This window comes from Saccopteryx leptura, chromosome 5 (genome assembly GCF_036850995.1).
Source record: "Saccopteryx leptura isolate mSacLep1 chromosome 5, mSacLep1_pri_phased_curated, whole genome shotgun sequence".
Classification (NCBI taxonomy): Eukaryota; Metazoa; Chordata; class Mammalia; order Chiroptera; family Emballonuridae; genus Saccopteryx; species Saccopteryx leptura.
In genome coordinates, this window is record NC_089507.1 from 57986904 (window position 1) to 58008521 (window position 21618).

The 21618-nt window shown below is 41.2% G+C and overlaps 1 protein-coding gene across 5 annotated transcripts in view; it reads left to right on the forward strand.

Annotated features, from left to right (window-relative positions):
* SHROOM3 (shroom family member 3) overlaps positions 1–21618 on the forward strand; it is a 322616-nt gene that overhangs the window by 131951 nt on the left and 169047 nt on the right. For 2 of the 5 annotated variants that reach the window (XM_066386946.1, XM_066386949.1), the window contains exon 1: positions 1529–1756. The exons of the other annotated variants lie outside the window; for them this stretch is intronic. The gene's annotated coding sequence lies outside the window, so the exon portion shown is untranslated. Of the gene's footprint in view, positions 1–1528; positions 1757–21618 lie in introns of those variants that run through there. 5 annotated transcript variants of the gene reach the window in all.

The window sequence follows — 21618 nt, forward strand, 5'->3', positions numbered from 1 at the left end:
CATAAAACTAGGATAAGAATTTTGCCTTCCTAAATGGAAAGAAGGCTACTGCTAAAAGAATGCATCTCTGGTACAAGATCGAGTGGGAGGCTTCTCTTCTGAAAGATGATTCTCTGCCCCACCCTGACCGCTGTTCCCATCTCATACTTGCCTCAATTCTATTTCCTTAGATTTCACAATACAGAATATAAATAGCTTCGGAATTCAACTGGAACATCCTGGAGAGACAGGCATTCTAGTTAATATAGGAGCAGTGTTTAAATAAAGCAGTCATTTCAAGATTAAGATGAGATGTAATGCTATCTTCAAGGATGCTTTAGACCTTCTTGGTGTCTGGAATAGACATTACTACTGTATTTAGAGTCCATTGCCCCTGGTGCATCCAGAATTCGTGTGTGTGTGTGTGTGTGTGTGTGTGTGTGTGTGTGTACACGTTCCTTTTCCCTTTTCTTTCTTTCCTCATCTAACAACTAATCTGCAAGTCTTCTAAAGAGTCTTTAGCAAGGAGGTTTACAAATGGTCTATGGGTTCCCTGATTTGTCTGTCCCCACCATGGCAGCTGAAAAGTAATGAAAATGCATTTACAATACATACCCGTGAACTCAGACATGCTTGGAGACCACTCCCTTTCTGTGTGTGTTATTCCTCGTCTCTCTCTTCGTGTCTGTGATTACTGTTAAGCTGACCCCTATATGTGTGATCTGGAGCAGATACCAAAACTTGATTCAAGCACTGCTTATCCATAGAACTGCACATGGTTGCAGGTTCACAGTCTCAGACAAGAGACTTAAGGAAAATTCCTGTAATGGGAAGCAGTTTAGGAAACCTATTATGATTCCATTCTCAAAGGTGAGCTGCCAGGCACGCCACTGTGGTGAATTTTAAAATGCAGTGTTTTGTTGTTGTTTTGTTTGTTTGTTTGTTTACAAGCAGTTCTTTTATACATTTTTGTGTCTAGGATGATTTTTTTTTTTTTTTTACAATTTTTGAATTTATTGTTGGAAACAATGCCTGTGGAAAGGTTTTTCTTTTAATTTGATTCTCCCTCTCTTTCTCCTAGTTTCTGTGAGAAACTTGCTTGCAAAAACCATGGCTAATTAAAAACTGAACTTATGCAGCAGCAAGGAAGTCCCAGTGGAGACTAGCCCGGGGCACTCAACAGTTAAAGCTCCCCGGGCGATTCTTCTTTCTGACTTTCACTTAATTGTCATCACAGTGCACCCTGTTGTTTATGAGTCAGAGGACCTAGAGCGACACTCTTCGGGAAAGGGCAGACCATGGCTTACTCGGTACCACAAGGTCTCTTTGCAGCAACAGTCTGACAAATAGCTTCTCCAGAGTAAGGGACAGCAGTGCACGCGGGGCCAGGCGTGCCAGCGTCTACTGCAGAAACCAGTTCTCAGGTTCTGGCCGCAAGTCCTTCCCCCTCCATGAGCGGCCCGCTGCTGTCAGGCAGGCCGGCCTGCGATTGGCTGGGAGGAGGGAGGTAATCCGAACTGCCTTTTGTGTTTGGCTAATCAGGGCAGTCGTTTGATTGCAGGTTCCGAGCTGAGGTGGCTGGGCGGTGTCAGACACCTGTGTCTTAGCTCGCGCCTCCCTGGCGCTGGCTCCTGCGGATTCTTTCCAGGCTGGAATTGTGCCTCCGTGCCACCTCTCCCAAGCCACTGAGCCCCCTCGGTGGGCCAGTGTCACGCTGAAGAGAGGTGTCTCACAAACCACTGAGGACAATGGAAATGCTAGCTTAAACCTCCGTAAGGTAAGTTCCGTTTTAAACCAGGTATTTCGCAACATGATAATCTACATGTCTCTTGACAGAAAGGCCAGTATTGAGAAGGTAAACTAAAGAGAGACAGAGAAGTTTACTTAGGGCCTTTATGATGAAATCACTAAGTTATTTGCTGTCAGATATGCTTGCAAAATGATACCAAAGCATAAGCAAAAAGGTAAATTTGGACAGAGGTATTTGACCAACTGCTGTAACTCTTGCAGGAAACTGACACCTCAATGTGTACTCCTTCCTATTTGATGGGGACCTTAAGTGAAGGTAGACTAAAGTAACTTTTAAATAGGGGCAACAAATATACTGTATGCTAGCTTGTATAATAACATAAAGTCAGGCTGAATATTCTAGCTCCTTCCAATCGTGCAGCCTGAAGATTTCTAGTTTCATTCTAATTACCATTAATTTTTAAAGCTATCTTTAGCTTTTTCTCTTGTAATACAAAAGTAATATTTCTTTTTAAGGGTTGTTCAGCATCAGGAAATTAGTGAATTTCACTTCGGTATGGGGTTTGATTGTCTCACTTCATTCATCCTTATGTTCAAGAGAAAGTCAGATTCTAAATGCAAGCACCAAAATTTGAGCAACAGGCGCTTAGGAGTATTAATCCATGATTCTGGTTAAACTTATGCTCTACTCTGATTTCATTTTACTTGTAAGTTGATTGACAGATACACCAGGGACCATCCTGTCTTCCTCTTAGATTGCTGTCAGCACACTGGTCTCTCTAGGATTTAGTGATCCACGGTTGGTAAAAAGACTAGTGGTTTGGAACTCGTACTTAACAGTCCTACTGTCTTGTCCCAATAGGGAGGAAGTAATTTTCCCTTCAATTTTTTTTAATGAAAATTTTATGTAAATGAATAAAAGTCTATGTTAAATCCAAAGAGGTTTTGAGACTGCTTTTACCACCTTATTAATTCCAAAGATGTAAACACTTTCATGAAACAAAGGTGTTATCCAATTCTGAATGATTCTGTTCAAGTAGTAAACAGTAATAAAGAGACCAGATAGAGGTGGTAAAAAGAGGCAATAGCATTCATGAACCATTCACTGGAACTCTGTGTTAATCATCCTGAAATATGTCTTTTTCTTCCAATGTTTATAGCCAGTTGAAAATGTCCATCTTTCTCAGCTGTTAGTATACTCATCTTTATAAAAATATTTTTCTATAATAAGATCAACATGTTAGTAATACTAAATATAAATTCTAAAAATGACTGTTTTGATGAATGAAAGCTTCAGAAATTACATTACCCATGGGGTGAAATGTGATCATTACACAAGTCTACAGCAATCATTTTTGATATATTGTGCATGAACATATGACAGATGGCTGGTGATGATTGAAAAATTAGATTGGTTGGTAGGTAAATACTAAGTGAATTTATAAATATTGAGGAAATTAAAGGAGAAATGAATATTGGAAAGCTAAATAAATGTATATTTAGCATTGATTTAAATTTCAGAATTCTACCTTCGCTTATGAATTATAACTAGAGAGTATATAAAGCAAAGATGATTTCCTAGATTAAGGATGAGTCATTTTTGCATTGGAAAGGATAAATACCATCTTAGCCCTAATCACTATCTTAAAAAAACACACACTATTTATATATATATATAAAAAAGCAAAACAGACAACCATAAAACAACCCTGTGTCCTGAAAAGGTACAGAAAGGAAGAGAGGTTTTTGAAAAACCTCTTTATAGCTAGTTGAAAAGAAAATAGGCACAACCCCCCCCACACACACACACATTTTTTAAGAGTATAGAAAGCCCTTGTTCATATCTTCAGAGCACCAAGGACCCCCAAATATGTAATTTAACACAATTGTTATTAAAATACACACCTGCATTCCATCCCAGGAACAATATCATTAGAGAGTTAGATTGGGGGTAAGGGGTTAAGTATCTTAAGTTCATTTTTTCCTGATGACAATTTTTAAGTCTCCTTTCTGGAGCTGTGGAATTTCTGGCAGGTCCCCTCTGGTGTATGGATGGCACACAATAAGGCACAGTAGAGCCTGCTTGGGCTCCCCCGCCCAGACACACACTGTGTCACATTCGCTCTGCTTAAAAGGTTCGGCTATGCAAATGAAGCTGCCTGTGTCAGATACCTCCCTCCCTGTAACTCTCCCTCTCTCCCCTTTGCTCCCTCAAAAACAGCCCCAGATCTCAGCCTTTGCTCTGACTTTTCTCAGCTGAAGAGTCTGTGAGCCCAGATGCTGAACCGCTGGGCAGAAGTACACCCTTTACTCCATGTGCTATGACCACAGGGACCAGACAAGCCAGCTGGGGTCCCTTGGCCCTAAACACATGGGAAAAGAAACAGTTTCCTCCCCTCCACTCCTCTGTAGATGGCTCCATTAAAATGTCACTGGTTAATACAAAAAGTTGGCACCCTTTGTTAAGTCAAACCTCTCAAAGTCATGTTTTTATAAATAAACAAAGAAAACTTCCAGCAATCCTAAAGTTTCCATCTCAGGATAAATGGACAGCTTTGGAATGCAGGAGCCTAAGCAGTCTCAAGTTATTTGGCTTCTTCGTTGGGCAGATTAGATTCGATTAGATTCAAAAATGAACGTCAAATGATGGTGGCAGTGTGGGATCCTGGCACATCATCTGATCCCATTGGGAGAAAAGCTCTTAACGGACTTCTGTGAACTGAGACTGCTAGGATTGCTCTAATGTCCTGTCAGGTGATCAAGTGAGCACTGGAGTCAGACACCTAAGTAGGACTTTGCTTAAATGCCACAACTCTGGAGATGGAATTTAAATGAGCCCCACCCTGAAAAGCTATGGTTGTTTAGAATTACTTGTTTTTTTCCAAGCACCAAAGTTTATTAGTGACCAAATAAAGCCACCAGTAGACCCTTCCCACTAAAAACAGGAGTTAGCATTCCAGACCAGCCCTCCGGGATAGTGGTCCCAGCAGTTAGACCCAGAGGTGCCATCCTCCCAAGTTCCTCTCTTATCTTTTTCCTGACCCAATATTTATGCAATAATTTCCCAGTTGTTTATTAATCATGGCTCACTCATTTCTCTCACTGATCACATAGACCAGTGTCATTATCCCAGTTTGGAAAACAGAAAAAGGTGATGAAATAGAATGATTTGCCCAGCACCACCAAGAAGTTAGTGAGAAAGTAGAAACCTGAATGTCACACAGTTCTCTTTCCCTTTATGCCTTTTTGACAAAAGAAAAGCAGAATCCTTGAAACCTTCCCCTCAGCAATTCTACCTGGAACTAAAGAAGCTCCAGTCCAAAAACGTGCTGCTCTCTTCACAGGCTCACTCCGTGACGGGTGACGGGAGGGGCTCGAGCCTCACAGTGAGATGAGTCGGCTGTGGAGTGTGGGTTGCGTGTGTGAGTGTGTGTGCCTGTGTATTTGTGCACAAGTGTGTATTACTGCATACACAGTGGTCGGATTCAGACGGTTCGCACCGGTACGGCAGAACCAATACCTAATTTTTTGTTGAGTTTGGCAAACCGGTTGTTAAAATGGCACTTGTAATCAGGGTTCTCTCTAAAGTGGGCGCCTGGGCAGCTGCCCAATGTGGAAATCTCAAACTTACAGTCCTTACTCTTTTTTAATGTTCATCTGTGCAACAGCGTATTCTAAGTGCCCGTAGTAATGTCCATTCCGTCCATAGGTGAAAAAAATTGCAAGTGAGGACACCAATCAAGAAGCAATATGGAAATATCTTAATAACAGTTTTATTGTTTTTTGTCAGGTATTATTTAATATTTTTAATTAATATTTTAAAACTCACAACATAATCTAGTTTTGTAGACCTCTTTTATTGTTCTTATTTAAGTATTAAATGCATGAAATAATAAACTACTTTTCGGTATATCATTTTTTTGTACTTAAAACAGTCATTAGGGCCCTGGCCGGTTGGCTCAGCGGTAGAGCGTCGGCCTAGCGTGCGGAGGACCTGGGTTCGATTCCCGGCCAGGGCACACAGGAGAAGCGCCCATTTGCTTCTCCACCCCTCCGCCGCGCTTTCTTCTCTGTCTCTCTCTTCCCCTCCCGCAGCCAAGGCTCCATTGGAGCAAAGATGGCCCGGGCGCTGGGGATGGCTCTGTGGCCTCTGCCTCAGGCGCTAGAGTGGCTCTGGTCGCAACATGGCGACGCCCAGGATGGGCAGAGCATCGCCCCCTGGTGGGCAGAGCGTCGCCCCATGGTGGGCGTGCCGGGTGGATCCCGGTCGGGCGCATGCGGGAGTCTGTCTGACTGTCTCTCCCTGTTTCCAGCTTCAGAAAAATGAAAAAAAAAAAAAAAAAAAAAACAGTCATTAGGGCAGAGAACCGGTTGTTAAATTATTTGAATCCACCATTGGGCATACACGTGTGAACCCATCAGCTCTCCTGAACAACTTAAAATCTCAGGAGTGTGTGAGTAAAGTTTTTCTGAAGCCTAAAGACAGCAACCTCTCTACTCTGGCCTTTTTCCTAGAGAGACCTGATCATTCATTTGTAACAAATTTCAACTCGGGCCCCTTGACAAGGGGAACTGCCGGCTGCCCGTGAGCTAGTCAGAAGGCGGCAGGCCTGGGTTGCCCCTGAAGGTATTTCAGGAATGTTAATGGCATGCCTGAGTGGAGGGCTTCATAGCCCGGTGCTGGGGCTGGGAACTGTTCTGTGGCCATCTGTTGAGGCCCAGGAAGTCTCATAGCAACAGCTTCTCAAGAATGGTGCTTTTTTTTTTTTTTTAATTAAAATTAACTAACAAAACCCCCCCAAAAAACTGCTCCAGCGCTCAAGAAGAATCAGGACAGGCTTCGAATTCTTTCTGCAGAGCGATGAGCTTTTAAGGAAGAAAAGGCCTCGTAGTTTTCATTCCCATTCTTTAAATGAGCAATTTATACTGGGTCTTGCGGTCTTCATTTCCTCCTCCAGAGGTAGAATTCTTTTTTGGAAAAGGGTGGAGGTGAAAACAAATTTCTAAAGCTCTGAAAAATAACTGACAAAAAAATATGATTAAGAGAAAAGCGGTCAGAGTTTTGAGATTTTCCTGGGATTTGTTGCTCAGCAGCTGCAGTTTTCCCTCTGCAATAATGTGAGCCTGCAGCCTGGCGGTTTAGCTAGTGAAATGAACTTCAGACAGAGACACTGATTTTACTGGGATGATGTAAACGCTCCCAAATGAATCTCTTGACTCTAATAGTTGACGTTAGAAAAAGAGGGCAGGGAAGTGATACTGGCAGTTATAAATATTTAATTGATGAGGCATTAAGTTAGCCATGAACAAAAATTGCATTATTTCCTTAGGATACAAGATCCTGTAAAATAACCAGCACCCAAAGCCTGACCAGCAGCTGTGTGCACAGGGGCAGGCATGCTGGCCGGAGACAAAGGAGGTATATTCTATTCCGAATTTGACCCCATACTGGGTCATTTTAGGAAGGCACACAGCCTCTTAGAGCGCAGTTCCTCATCTGCAAATTGGACTGCTTGCATTGTCAGGAAGGTTAAATATACTCACATAAAAGGAACTCTGGGAAACAGTCCTTGAATCTGAATGACATGTATAAAGGAGTGTTAGATGCTGTCATTCTTGCCATTGTTCAACTCTGGGAAATATTTTTATGAGAACTTTTAAACTCTCTTCGTTTTTTTAGTTTGACATTTTTTTTAGTTTCCTTCAAATCTTATCAAATAAAATTTCTCAATAGAGTCACGAAATACTCCACGTGATTTTGTGTGCACATATATAATTATAGAATATATAGAATATAAGACACTCAGAATACCTCTTTATAGTCTTGATTGTTAGTGTGTATTTCTACTCATTAAGTATTACTCAGATCTAATTCATTGCCCCCGATGGTCAAAGGTGATGCCACTAACCTCAGGAAAAGTATATGTACTCTGAGTTTGGTTTCTGGAATGTGGGTTCTTAATGGAATCTTTCTTTCTATTAAAAGCACCACCATTCACCCTCCCTTACCTATTGCCTCATGTATAAAATGTAGTCAATAAATATTTATGAAGCACCTATAGTGCACCAGCTGTGTTTGCAGGTCAGGAGCAAAAGTAGACAAAAATCCTTGCATACATTCTGATCAAGGGAGACCATTAACAAACCCCAAAACGATCCCTGCTATGAAGAAACATAAAGCAGAGAAGTATGGTAGGTAGGGGCAGAGGGGGCACCACAATTTCTAAAGGGTGGTTGGAGCAAGCCCTCCCCCCAAGAAAGGGATATTTGAAGGAAGGATTGAATGAGGTGAAAGACTGAGCCTTGAGCCTAGTAAGAGCTCTCCAAGCAGAAAGAACAGCAAGTGCAAAGGCCCTAGAGGGAAAGTGTAGATGACACTGTATGGTGAGAAGAACCAAGAGGCAGAGCAGGAGGGGCAAAGGTCAGAGCCTTCTGGGCCACTAGGAGGCATTTGGCTTTTACTTTGAATGATCGCTATGAGAACTTCACAGAACTGTTACAAAGTTTAAATAAAATAATGCACAGAGCCTTTAGCACAGTGACTGCCACACAGAAAATCTCTTATCACTATTCGCTATTGTCCATTTGTTTATTATTATCACCACCAAGGATTTAAAAACAGAACAATGTGAGTGTACAGAAGTGAGTTTTGTTCTGATCAAAGTTGGTTCTTCTTATGAGACTTAAACTCCCAATCTTGGCTTCTTAAGTATTCAGTTGGATCACCTAAGAAGGTCCCCATTCTATATCTTTGCACATAGAGAGGGGGAAACTTAGTTTTTAAAAACTGGCCTTGTTAAACTAAACCATTGTTTCTATTATGAAAGTACTAAGTCCATACTCTCTAGGGACAGGTGTATTTTGATACATTCGGTTTAAATTTCAGCTACAAAAGTTCTGTTGAATTCCATTGAATTCACATGATATCTCAATGTACTCGTGTTTGAGTTTTGATATTGATACCTTTCTCTAGGCCACAGGATTCCAGGTGGGGAGGAGCCTACTGAAGATAAAATAAAAACAAGGAATCAGTATCTTTTCCTTCTCTCGGAGCCCAGAAGCAAATCTGGTTTTCCAGGGCACTTCAAGAACCCTCTCTCACAGTGATCTTCCTGGATACCCCTCTAAGAGTCTAGCTTGTATTGAAAGCCTCATTTCAACTAGAAGGGTTTTGGTCATAACTCATGTCAAGTGGTGACAAGCTCTGAAACTAGAAGGAGGAAAGACTTCTGCACACATTTTGAAGACTATTATTTAGAATTCGGGTTATCTTTGCGCCAGAACTAAGCATAAGTGGCTCAACAACAACAAAAAAAGAAAGTGTCTGATGATAGCTAGAGATGATCAGCAAAGGGAAAGGCTCTCTACAATGTACACCATCATCAATGAAATGTTCCAGTAGAGGCTGTGTAACCAATAGTCAGAGAGGTTATCAATCATGTTGGTTCAACGTAACAGCATAACTTCTGTCTTCCACTTTTGTGGTTCTGCTTTCTGCCAAGATCCGCTTCTTGAAAACTGAATTGTGCAGAAAGTCACCTTAAATACTCTTTAGCCAACATTTAGTATGGGGATTCTGAGAACAAGAAAAAACATTTGTGATTGTAGAGGCTTTATTTTACTTGGAGGCAGGGGAGTCATCTTCCTGCAGTCGTGACCCTGGTCCTGGTGCCTAAGCCCCGGTCTTCCCAACGCTGACAACGCTGTGCTCCCCTTTGCGGACTCCCCAGTTAGCACGCTGTCATATCATCATGGCTAGCTGCAAGGTTGCATAGTTATGATCAGTGAGTAGAGTACGTTATACCTCACTTTTCCTTTTGAACAAACACTTGTATTGTACTTACTATATTCTTTATGGTTTATAAAATGTTCTCATAACCCAATGACAAAGCTACAATTTTAATCCTCATTTAATAGGTTAAACGATTGAGATACCAGTTCAGTAACTAATCCAAGGTTACACAGTCACAGCTGGGATTTAAAGCTAGGCTGCTGGCCAGCAGGGTCAGTCTGTGCTCCTAACTCTTACATCGGATGCACCCACAGAATGCTTCGTCTAGTCCTATGCACCTCTTTATCTGTTTAGCACTCCTGTTGATTAGGAAAAAACATTGATCTGGCATATTGTTATACTTTATTGCCCTCCATGAGGGCAGGGAATGTAACCTGTTGATACCCAGTGCCTAGCATAGCGCCTGGGGCATGGCAGATACTCAAATATTTGTTGAATGAGTGAGGGAGTAAGGGTGTGACATGAATAAACAGTAGTAAGGCCATAGAAATGCCTCTTTGATCTCACAGAGCCACAGAGACATGTGCAAGTACAGGGTGTCACTTAATGCAAAAACTTTGTAAAGTTATAAAACAGATAAAGTTAGAGGTGAGGCTATCAGGGGGCAGTTATTTGAACCAGTGTCAACAGTTTCATCCCTTTTAGGTGCTCATTGATATTTTCATTAACGAGTCGCATCATACTGGAAATGTGCCCCAAAAGACCCCAAACTAACACCTGCCAAAATGAGAGTTGGGGAAGGAGCAAACCAGGGAACCATGAGTTCCACCAAGTGAAGGTTTTAACGTGGGGTCAGACTCAGTGCATTTCACAAATGGACACTGAGACTCGCAGATTTCTAATGGGGTGGAGAAAGAACGCCTAAGCCCAAGGGAGCATTCGGCTGCAGTGAGCTGAACGCACTCAGACCAGCTCAAATGGAAAGAGCGTTCTTAAAAAGAGAGGTGGGAAGCTGTGGAACACAACTGTGGGAAGCCAGGAACACTTCAAAGTTTAACCTAATGATTAAGTCAGAAGGAATCAAACACCTGAGTATAAGTTCCCACCTTAGCCTGACTGAGTGGGTGGCCTTGGATAAATGTTTCCAGACCTTGTTAATTCATCTGAAAAGTAAGGAATACTGGAAGTGTCTATCTTGTTGAGTGATTGTGTAGAATAAATGAGGTAATACCTATGAAGCACTTAGAACTCTGACATATCGTAGGAGGTCAATAACCATTAGCCTTCATTATGATTCAGCAGTAGACAGCTAGTCACTTTCCCCTTAGACTACATAGTTCCTCATTTCAGTTGACTTTGAACATCAGTTCCAGTACTTTCTCTGCAAACTAGCTTTCCACAAAACATGGTTCTAGGGTTAATTGAATGGCAGAGTGATGTCTAGGTTTATCTATTTCCATTCGACCATTCTCAACATGATATTTTTATCCCCGATTTGGTCCTCATGATTACAAGATAACTGCTACTGTTCCAGTCATCACATCCTTACACAATTTTGTCCAAAAGCAGAAAAGAGTTTAGTTTTGTGTACTCTATTAAGAATGAAGAGCACTTTTCCAAAAGCCCTCCTGCAAATTTTCCACTGGGTTAGGTCTCATTAGCTAGGGTTGTGTCCTATACCCATGCTTGGACTAGTGACTGGCGGGGGAATCAGAGTACCATGATTGAGGTAAATCAGGAATGATCTATCTCTTGGGGCTATGTAAGAATCAACTTTCCAAATTGCTGGGGGACTCACATGAGCACACAGTCATCTGGTACTGCAGTGAGATCAGAATCATGTTTGTGAAGAAGAGGGAAGTGACTGCTGAGTAAACAAACATCAGGGCCTGTCATAGATGAGCACGGTCCAAGCCAGGCAAAGCGAAGTCCTCCCCTGATATGTTATATACAGACTAAGAGAAGGCAGAGGTTCTTTTTGTTGAAGTGACTGATATAGGAGGATGTAAATCTAAAGTTCGTATTCTGTGCCTCTTTCTTGTGTTCCGCCCCCCTCCACCCACACACTGAAGAATAATCCTGTTTGCCGAAGGAAAAAGAAATGAGGGTGGGTGGAGAAAAAGAAAGAGAGAGAGATGCATAGAGACCAAGACTGACAGACAGATGGAGACAGACATACATACACACATCCCCAAAGAGATGGTGCCAGGTAGAGTGAGGGATAGCCCGACACTATTTTTCAATCCCCGAGGCCATTGCCATCCTTGGCCCATGTTTGCTCACATTTCTTTGTGGATTCAGCATCACTGTATCATTTGAAATAATAACAAAATCCTGTTTGATGTATTTCCCCAAACTTGTGGGTTTCTATCCTTCCACACCTGCTTCTGTGTGGTTCTGGCTCTCCACAGAGCCATCTTTGGGCTCTACTCCATGTGTTGTCACAGCTCTAGGGGTTCGTCAACTGATTAATTCAGCCTCTAGGTTCCATGGCAACCACCTGAAAGGCTCTGCTTATAGCCACCCCAATATCACCCCTTCAGCAGGGGTTCGGCAGCGGCCATGTTCTCCTAGAATAATTGCGAGCAGGGAGACAGTAACATCTATCTGTGATTAAAAACATGTGATATCTGCCTAGTCCTCCCTAAAATGACTGTGCACCCAATTGAAAAGTACATTTCCCATAGGTCAAATGGCTAGGTTTCCGCTACAAGTAAGTGCCTTTGACAGGGAATTAAAGTCTGACAGCTCTACTCCCTTTGACCTGACTTACATAGAAAAGAATTCTGGGTTTGCATCAGGAATTAGTGAGGGATTGGAGGAGTGGGTTACTGGAAGAGCTGAACGAAGTCACATACGAAATCAGTGTGGGCTCAGGAGCAGGCCGTCAGGGCTAACGAGGAAAATCCTGTGGAAGGCAGAAATAGAAGAAGTGGAGCCTGTGGTTTGCTGGATGGATAACTCTTTACTTTTTAATATCTATTTTTATTTTTGTATTCTGAAAGCATCCAAACATTCACAAAAGTAGAGAGTAGCACAGATTCCCACACTGACCGTCCAGCGGATGGCTCTCGTGAAGAGGAACAAGTCTGGGAGGAGGAGGAGATGAGAGAAGGGTGCAGGATCTGGCAAAGCACAGAACAGTTCACTGCAGACATCTCAGTGAGCCTGTCAGCAGCAGACAGGCAGTTGAAATCCAAGATGTTTGTTCTCCTTAGTTGTAGGTTAATGAAATAATTGCCAAATACAATCTGGCTTCTTGGGATCTGAGTGGGGATTATGTAATTTGAGAACGCAGACTCCTGTGGTCTAATCTCCAAATTGTTGGGGGACTCACAGGGGCAAGACTAAGAAAGCCTCCCATTCATTTGACATTCAGCAACTATCGACCTACACTCTGCCAGGCACTGTACTAGGCTTTATAGGCACACATGTCAGAAAGACAGGGTCTTTGCCTTCTCAGAATGCAGCATGTGGTGGGGGAAATTGAAAAGGAAATCTGTAACAGGCATGCTCTGAAGCCGCTTTTCTGGTAGCGTAGAATAGTTGAAAAACTTTTGGTAGGAGGATGATTCTCTTCATTTTTGGAAGAATGAATTGGTGTTAGGTAGAGCGATTTAGTGAGTAAAGGCATTCTAGACAAAGTAAACCAAGAGACATTTGATAAGAACCTTAAGTCAGGACTGCAGGGCAGATGGTGCAGGGGTGGCCTGCGGAGACGGGGTGGGCACAGGGCTGACATCCAGCCCGGCTTTGCTCCCTGGAGCAGTTGCATCCACCTGGAGAAGGAGATGTCTTTGTCTAATTTGCACATGGGGTCACGCGGGATAAATGTATGTGGCATTTGATATTACTTGACCAGAGAGCCTGTGTGAGGATGCTTATGAGTTTGAACAGGATCCTGAAGGTAGTGGGCACTAATGAGGATTTTAAAAGGCAGAGCAATGAAAAAGTCACATTTGTGTTTGAGAAAAACCATTCTGGCTGCATTTCATAAAGTGGTTGTAAAGATAGCAATTCTGGAGAAAAAGACACTAGTAGTGAGAGAGGTCTGGATGGGAAATAACACCTGGGGAAGCGGTGGATTTGATATTTAGAAGGCAGACTAGGTGGACTCGATGAGAGGCTGCTCTTTGGGTGAGGGACAGCAAGAGAGAGGCGATTAGGAAGGCTCCCAGGTTTTTAACGTCAGCAGCTCAGTGGAAGGTTATAGCTTCCCAGCAGAGACTGATAAACCCAAGAACTTTGACATGGTGTGGTAAGATGTTAACTGTTGAATAACAGGGAAAAAAGCTCCTTATATAAGCACTGTGGTTAAAGATTAAAAGAAAGGCTTCAATAGTAGCTTTTGAGTCAGGACAAACACCTTGATCTTGAGCTGCGCCCCTCCAGAGAATGACTAATTGATAGTAAGAGAAACTGCTACTGCCCTTTTCAAGTACAGCAAGACCCCCAGCAGTGGACAATCAGTCTTTTCAAGATAGGATGCAGTAATGCCCAGTGGCAGACAGCTAGCTTGTCACCCTTATTCTTTCTTTCAAGAGTAAAACGATATAAAGCTAGAGTATTCCAAACCTGTCTCTCATTCTTTTGGAGAAAGCAGTTTCTTGTCTGACTTTTTTCTGATAGTGGATATGCCAGCAACATTCTTTGTGCTTGTCATGATGGTCTAGAAGCTCGGGCTTTGGAGTTGAATGGTCCTGGGTTTGAATTCCAATCCTGAGTTCATCACCTGCTAGCCCTTTGGAAAGGACACTTATCTCTTTGAGCCTCATCTGTAAAGTGTGGGTAATACCGCCTACCTCACAGAGTTGTGGAGATAATAAAAGTAAAGGGCTTGGTGTCAGGCCTGGCAAGTAGCTCGCTGGTCACGGGTGATGGTGATGGAGGTGGCCATTGTTGTTGCTGCTGTTCTTGTTATTAATGTTGATTTTCAGACATTAAGAGAGGATACCAATTTACTTTTGCTCACTTTCATTATTCCATGGGCCTATCTCTAGTAGATGGTGACTATAAATTATGTTGACTTTTTGTGGATCGACCCCAGGATAAAGAGGTGCATGCCACATGAGTCAGAGGGCAGGTTACATATACCTGGATCCTTCCTGATGTGCCTTGAGATATTGGGCTGACAATATTCGGGATCAAGAAGCATACCATTAAGCTATAGAAAGCACTGGAAAGAAGGCAGAGATCTATGCTACTCTTGGTTTTCACATGACCAAAATGTTTTCCTAGGATAGAATAGACCACTAAGGTGACACTGGTATTACATTTAATAATTCAACATAGAATATTTATGGTTAAATACCAGCATGAGGCTTCAGTGGCCAGTTACACCCCTCCACCCCAAAAATGTACTTACCTTTCTTATCAGGAAACAGCCTTGATAAGACACTGGGTGACTATAACTTTGGTCACTGCTCTGGAATGTCCCTGATGGTCCTGCCAGTTTCATTGCCCAGAGCTATGATATTTTTAAAATGTTCTCATTTTATCTTTTCACAAATTAAAAAGATTTTTATGTTGTATAGTAACTGAAAGCAAACAACTAGTGTGCCTTTATCCCACCTGTAAAAAAGGGAGTGCTGAGAATTCAGAAGTTAATATTGTTAAAGTGCCTGGGATAAGAAATACATGTTCAAGCGTAAAGTATAATTGTCCTTGATTGTCGCCAAATCCGCATGATGCAATATGAGAATCAGCCAGTGGGAGACAAGGTGAAGTGGAAGGGTGTTTTCATACTGCTCTGGAATCTATTATGCCTTTGAGGAAAAAAAAAATAAAAAGGATTTCAAAAAATTTAAAATTAGCCATTCACAACCCCAGCCAGGTAGCTCAGATGGTTAGAGCATCATCCCAATGTGCCAAGGTTGTGGGTTCATCCCCAATCAGGGCATACAAAACAATCAACCAACGAATACATAGATAAGTGGGACAATAAGTGGATGTTTCTCTAGCTCTCTGTTCTGTTCTCTCTAAAATCAATCGATAAATTTTTAAATGAAATTAGCAATTAGCCCTTGATAATTTTTTATCATAAAAAAGAAAATTCAGTGACAGTTAAAAATTTAAATCAGTAGTTCTCAACTGAGTTGATTTTGCAGAGACACTTTTGGTTGTCACACGGGGTGGGGGGAAGCCGTGCCATTGGCATCTGATGAGTCAAGGTCGGGGCACTGCTAAGCATCCTACATGGGACAGTGCCTACCACAAAGAATTATCTGGCCCTAGTGGTGTCAAGGTGAGAAACCCCAAGTGAAATAATGTCTGTTGATAGCAACAGGTGGTTATTATTCAATAGTGGGCTGTTTCTTTCAGCAAGAAATTAGCCTTCCCATTGCTTTCTAAGAATTGAAATTATTTTTCTCAGTCCATATGGGGGAAATGCTGGCATTCCTTCTTAAAGGTGTAGTCTGAGCTGTCATCTTTCTATATGACGACTCTATCCAAAAAATTATCAAGCCACGTGTTCGGGAGATTATGGATGGGAATAACCAACAACCAGGTTGACTAAAGTGTTCACTTTTCAACTCATTGGTTTAGCACTTTGTGGACACGGCTGTTCATAGTGATAAAGGGAGGAGAAAAGAAAGGCTGGGTGAGGAAATGTCTTCACATTTCAACACTCTCCTTCCAGGAAAGGGAAATTGGCCTTGCAAACACTTGCCAAGTGAAAAGCCATCCAGGAGCAATCACAGAACCTTCCTTTTGTTCTTTCTTTCTCTCTCTGTCTCTCTTTTTTTTTTTTTTTTATAGAGACAGAGAGAGAGTCAAAGAGAGGGATAGATAGGGACAGACAGACAGGAACGGAGAGAGATGAGAAGCATCAATCATCAGTTTTTCGTTGCGACACCTTTGTTGTTCATTGACTGCTTTTTCATGTGCCTTGACCGTGGGCCTTCAGCAGACCAAGTGACCCCTTGCTCAAGCCAGCGACCTTGGGTCCAAGCTGGTGAACTTTGCTCAAACCAGATGAGCCCGCACTCAAGCTGGCAACCTTGGGGTCTCAAACCTGGGTCCTCCACATCCCAGTCCGATGCTCTATCCACTGCACCACCACCTGGTCAGGCTGTTCTTTCTCTTTTTAAAATCAACTTTTGTTCTTTCTTCTCTGTTTTCCTTGAGTATCTTTATTTTACAAACTTATTTGAGTACTTTACAATCTAACTTCTGTGATAAGTACTTCTCATGATATAAAAAGCTCAAATGATTTTAAGAATAAGCTAGAAGAAAACCACAAAATCATGTTATCTCAAAACAAAAAGGTAAACGGAGGGCTCTGCTCCTCCAGATTTTATGTTCTTCTCTTTTATAAGGCATAAAATTAATTTCCATTTTGCCATGTATTTAATTGTATGTCTTGAGTGAAAATTGCAAAATATATAATCACATGACAAATGATTACTCCAGCCATATGTCAATTTTCCTGATTTTGTTTTCTGTATAAAAATTTTGTTTTATTTTTGACAGACTCCCAATTCTGGAACTTACTAGTGGAGAAATATTGGTAAACAGACAAAAGTAAATTGAACCACAATATATACACATAATAAATAATAAGAAATAGTTTTTAGCTGCATCTCTCCTGGGCAACCTGTAAGAAAACAAATTTTCATTACGATGACTGTTAGCCAGCCTTCAGATACTCCAGTGGGACTCACTGTGCACACATGACATGGAGTTACGAGGAGAGATTCTGGAACCAGATTGCCTGGATTCAGATCATGGCTCTGCCCCCGACTCTCTGTGACTATGGAACTTCGGACAGATCAATTCTCTTTCAGTGTCTTGGTTTCCTTATCTTCAAAATGAGAATAATATTATTTTCCTCTGAGGTTAATAGTAAGGTTTAAATGAGCTAATGCATGTGCTCAATGTGTGTTAGTTGTTTATTGTCATCATTGTCATTCTTGCATTGTATTTTATTATTGTGTATTTGTACTAAGTAGGAGACTAGATGGGGCCACTGTAGCTTGCCCAATTCCAGTGTGGTGTAAATGAACCTAACCTTCATCACCTGGTGTGTTTTCTTTTAAACAAATACATTGAAACAAACAGGACAGAGATTTATTGATTTACAACCAAATCCTCTGGCTTTCTGTGCATCATGACCACATGAAATACTGGGATCGGCACTTTGTATTCCCAAGCCTCGACTGCATTCTGGTCTTTAGGCATTCAGAGCCATATATTAGAATTGGAGCTTCTGGTTGCCTTGGGAGAGGATGCTTTCAACTCTTTCAAGCTGTGTAATACTTGGGGGGGGCAGGTAGGTGGCGAATGATTGTGCTCTAGAATGTTGATATCACATATATTCTGGCTATATTTATGCCAAGTTGCTCACATGTTATATTTATTGTCCCTAAAGTGGAATAGGATCACAATGCTGTGCACAGATAGGTGGAGATGACTTTATATAGCTTTGGTTATTTCAGTTTATTTTCTAGAAACTATCTCACTTGCTCTCCTAAGATACATGATTGCTTTTGAGCTAACCATATCATTTAGGTATGTACCTCCTACTTAACAAAGTAACTAAGTTGCCTGTGTGTTTTTCTAGTAAATTAAAGAGCTTGATCAAAATGATCTTATGATAGTCTGATTTTTTTTTTGTTGTTAAAATGAGAACTATCCATCTAAGAAAGGCCTCGAAAATATTAGAAGTAATTTTTTTCAAGGATCAATGTTAATAATCGACAGACAGTATTTGAAAACTTTTGAAATTATAACCACCTAAAGCAGCATGGAGGAGAGAGAAGAAGAAGGGTGTATTGTAAGTTTTACAGGAAAAACGTGATATTGCATTCAAAATAAGAGATCTGGGAATTATGTTCTATTTATTGTAAATTAAATTTTAAATAAACAACTAAACATATTCAGCTAGAGTCAAATAATTATCTGAATAAATAAAGCTAGGCATTTACTCATCTCTAAAACCAAAAATGTGAACTAGTTGGTGTTTAAGGTACATTTGTCTCTAACATACATCAAAATCAAAATTTTAGAGAGGAGAGACAGAAAGAGAGACAGAGAAAGAACGGAGTGGGGAGAGCAAGAAGCATTGACTCCCCATATGTGCCTTGACCAGGGAAGCCAGGGTTTCGAACCAGTGACCTCAGCATTTCAGGTCAATGCTTTATCCACTGCGCCACCACAGGTCAGGCCTGAGCATCAATTCCAAACTCTGCAAAAATAGAAACTGTCAAGTGCACACGCATGTGTGTGCGTGTGTGTGTATTTCTATTTATGTGTGCATCTGTATGAAACATTTGAGATTTGCAATCTACTAATAAATATAAAACATCTTGGGGGAAAAAGATATTCAGATATAAATAATTATTTTCCAATCCCCTAGTTTTGTTGACTATTGAACATTAGTTGCAACATCTCATCATAATCTTACCCCATTTCTGTTTCATGCAATTAAAACTTGATTCAAGGTATATTCTGTGGTCTTTCTGGGTCTGGGACAGGAACAGGCCCAACTGGAAATAAACAAAGCCAGGACTCTTAAGCAAGAGTGTAGTGACCTATTCACTCCCACTCCCTGAGGAATTTATGACCAGTAAGTTGTTCTCTAACAAGCACAGAAAGTGTTGCAGCTTCTCTTAATTAGTTTGACAGATATTCATTTGAATTTGAAAAAGATTCCCAGACTTGGGATAGCAAAGGGAGGTTCTGAATTCCTTTTCCATCTTAGTTCTGTTTTTGTTGTGGTGGCTCTGGGGAATGTCAACATCTGAAGATGAATAAAGCCCAGGTCTTCCTCCAGAGACCTCCACATTTTCTATTGACAAGAGGCCGTTAACCACCATGCTTTTGCTTTGCAGCTGTGAAGTCCAATACAAAACACCAGGGTCTGCAAGAATACTGTTGGGTTTGGTCTCTGTGAGGGGTGGATTTTCTTTTTCTCATGCCTAATAAGGGATAGACTGGTCTTAACTAGCCAGCTTTACATCAGAATAAGTCACTGATTTGGGCATGATGATGTGAGGTACACACTGAAGTGATAAATTCACTAAACTGTAAGTTGCTTTTATCCTCAGTACTTAAAACCATCATGGATATTAGGTTACTGCCAGTGTTTGGTTAACTGTGGAAATTAATTAAGCAGGAGGCCATACACACACACACACACACACACACACACACACACACACACACACACACACACACACATATAAGCTGTCGACCTGTCTAGGTATCTATCTATCTATGGCCATATATTGCCTTTTAACCACTAGTAACACTAACCTTTATCAGAGTTATTAAAAATATAGCAACAACAGCAATGACTCTTTCCACCTTCCTGTACTCTATCTCTAGATGTTCATGGCTCAGAGTCCAGTTAAACAGCACACAGGGACTGAAACCCACCCAACCTCGAGGACCTGGCCGGGCACGGAGGCGCTGCCTGCATGGGTCCCCAGGGGTGTCTTATCTGCATGCACACAGAGAAAAGCCCTTACCTGCTAGCTGAGGTTCTGACCAAATGCTGCTAACAGGGAAATGTCTAAACACAGACAGCCTTGGGAGGAAGGCACACTTGCCTAATCCTCCAAGGCCAGCCATTTCGCTCTTGAGCGAGTTCATTCAGCAGGTTGGTCTGGTCTAGCAATTCTTGACGAGTGTCCCACCCCTGCCTCCCCACCACCACCATTTTCCCCAGGGACTTAAAGCAGATTCCTTTGCTTTATCAATGCCTCTTACTGAAGCTAGAACATAAAATCAAAGGAAAAGGGTCCAGAATTTTAGTTTCACTTTAAAGAAAAAGAGAGCTTATAAAGCGTCACCTGTTGTCTCAACTTCCTTGACTTGGTCATGAACTTGACCCACTGTGACAGAAGTGGTGTAGCACAGTGCCAGGTCAGAACAACGGGGTGAGAGTCCCTGCTTTAACCACTTTTTAGGGGAATAAGCTTGTGCAAGTTTTACCCCTTTGAGCTTTCGTTCTTCTGTAAAACAAGGATGATAATGTGAAGCTTAGGTGAGATAATATATATAAATTGTTCAACAATATTGCCAGCTAGAGCAATTTCTCAAAGTGAGAGCCCAAACCACCAGAGTAACCTGAGAACTTGTTAGAAATGAAAATCCTTAGGCCCCAGATAAAAAAGAACTTAGGAATTTGCAAATCATATATACAATAAGCAGTTACTATCCAGAATATACAGAACTCAACAACAACAACAAAACAAACAACATGATTTTTAAAGGGGCAAGTGACTTGAGTAGACATTTCTCCAAAGATGATGTACAGATGTCCAATAAGCACATGGAAATATGTTCAGCAGCATCACTTATAATTAGGGAATGCAAATCAGAACCACAATGTAATAATCTCACACCCATTAGATGGCTACTATAGAAAAACAACCTAGTGTCCCTCAACGGATGATGGCTAAAGAAAATGTGATTACTTATACATATAAATAATATACAGGTGGGGCAAAAGTAGGTTTACAGTTGTGAGTATGTAAAAGTTTATTCTTATATTATTAATTTTTAAGTATTGTATTATTTTCCATACGAACAAGGGAAAACCTATTTTGCCCAACCCTATATGTATGATGGAATATTACTCAGCCTTAAAAAAGAAGGAATTCTGATACACGTTACAAAATGGATGAACCTGGAAAACATGAAGCTAAGTGAAATGAGCCAGTGACAAAAAAGATAAATACTGTATGCTTCTGTTTATAGGAGGTACCTAGAGTAGGTGGTTGCTGGGGGCGGGGGCAGGGGGAAACGCAGAGCTGTTTAATGGTATAGAGTTTTAGTTTTGCAAGATGAAAATAGTTTAGGAGACTGGCCAACAACAAAGGAACTTGACACTCTGAACTGTACACTTAAAATGGTTAAAGTTGGTAAATCTTATGTATATTTTACCACAATTTTTTTTTTAATTTAAGGGTGGAGCTCAGTAATTGGAGTTTTAGTGAGCCCTCCGGGTAATCCTGATGCTTGCTGAAGTTTGAAAACCACTGATGTGAGCAAGCATTTAATAAGTGGTGTGCACTATAATAATTATCATTGTATATATATATAGATGTATATATATACATCAGTAAACTATCAATAGAAATGATGTTCAGTATAGTTTGATTTAAAGTATACTTCCTAACAATCTAATTTTTGAAAGTTAGTGAGCTGTA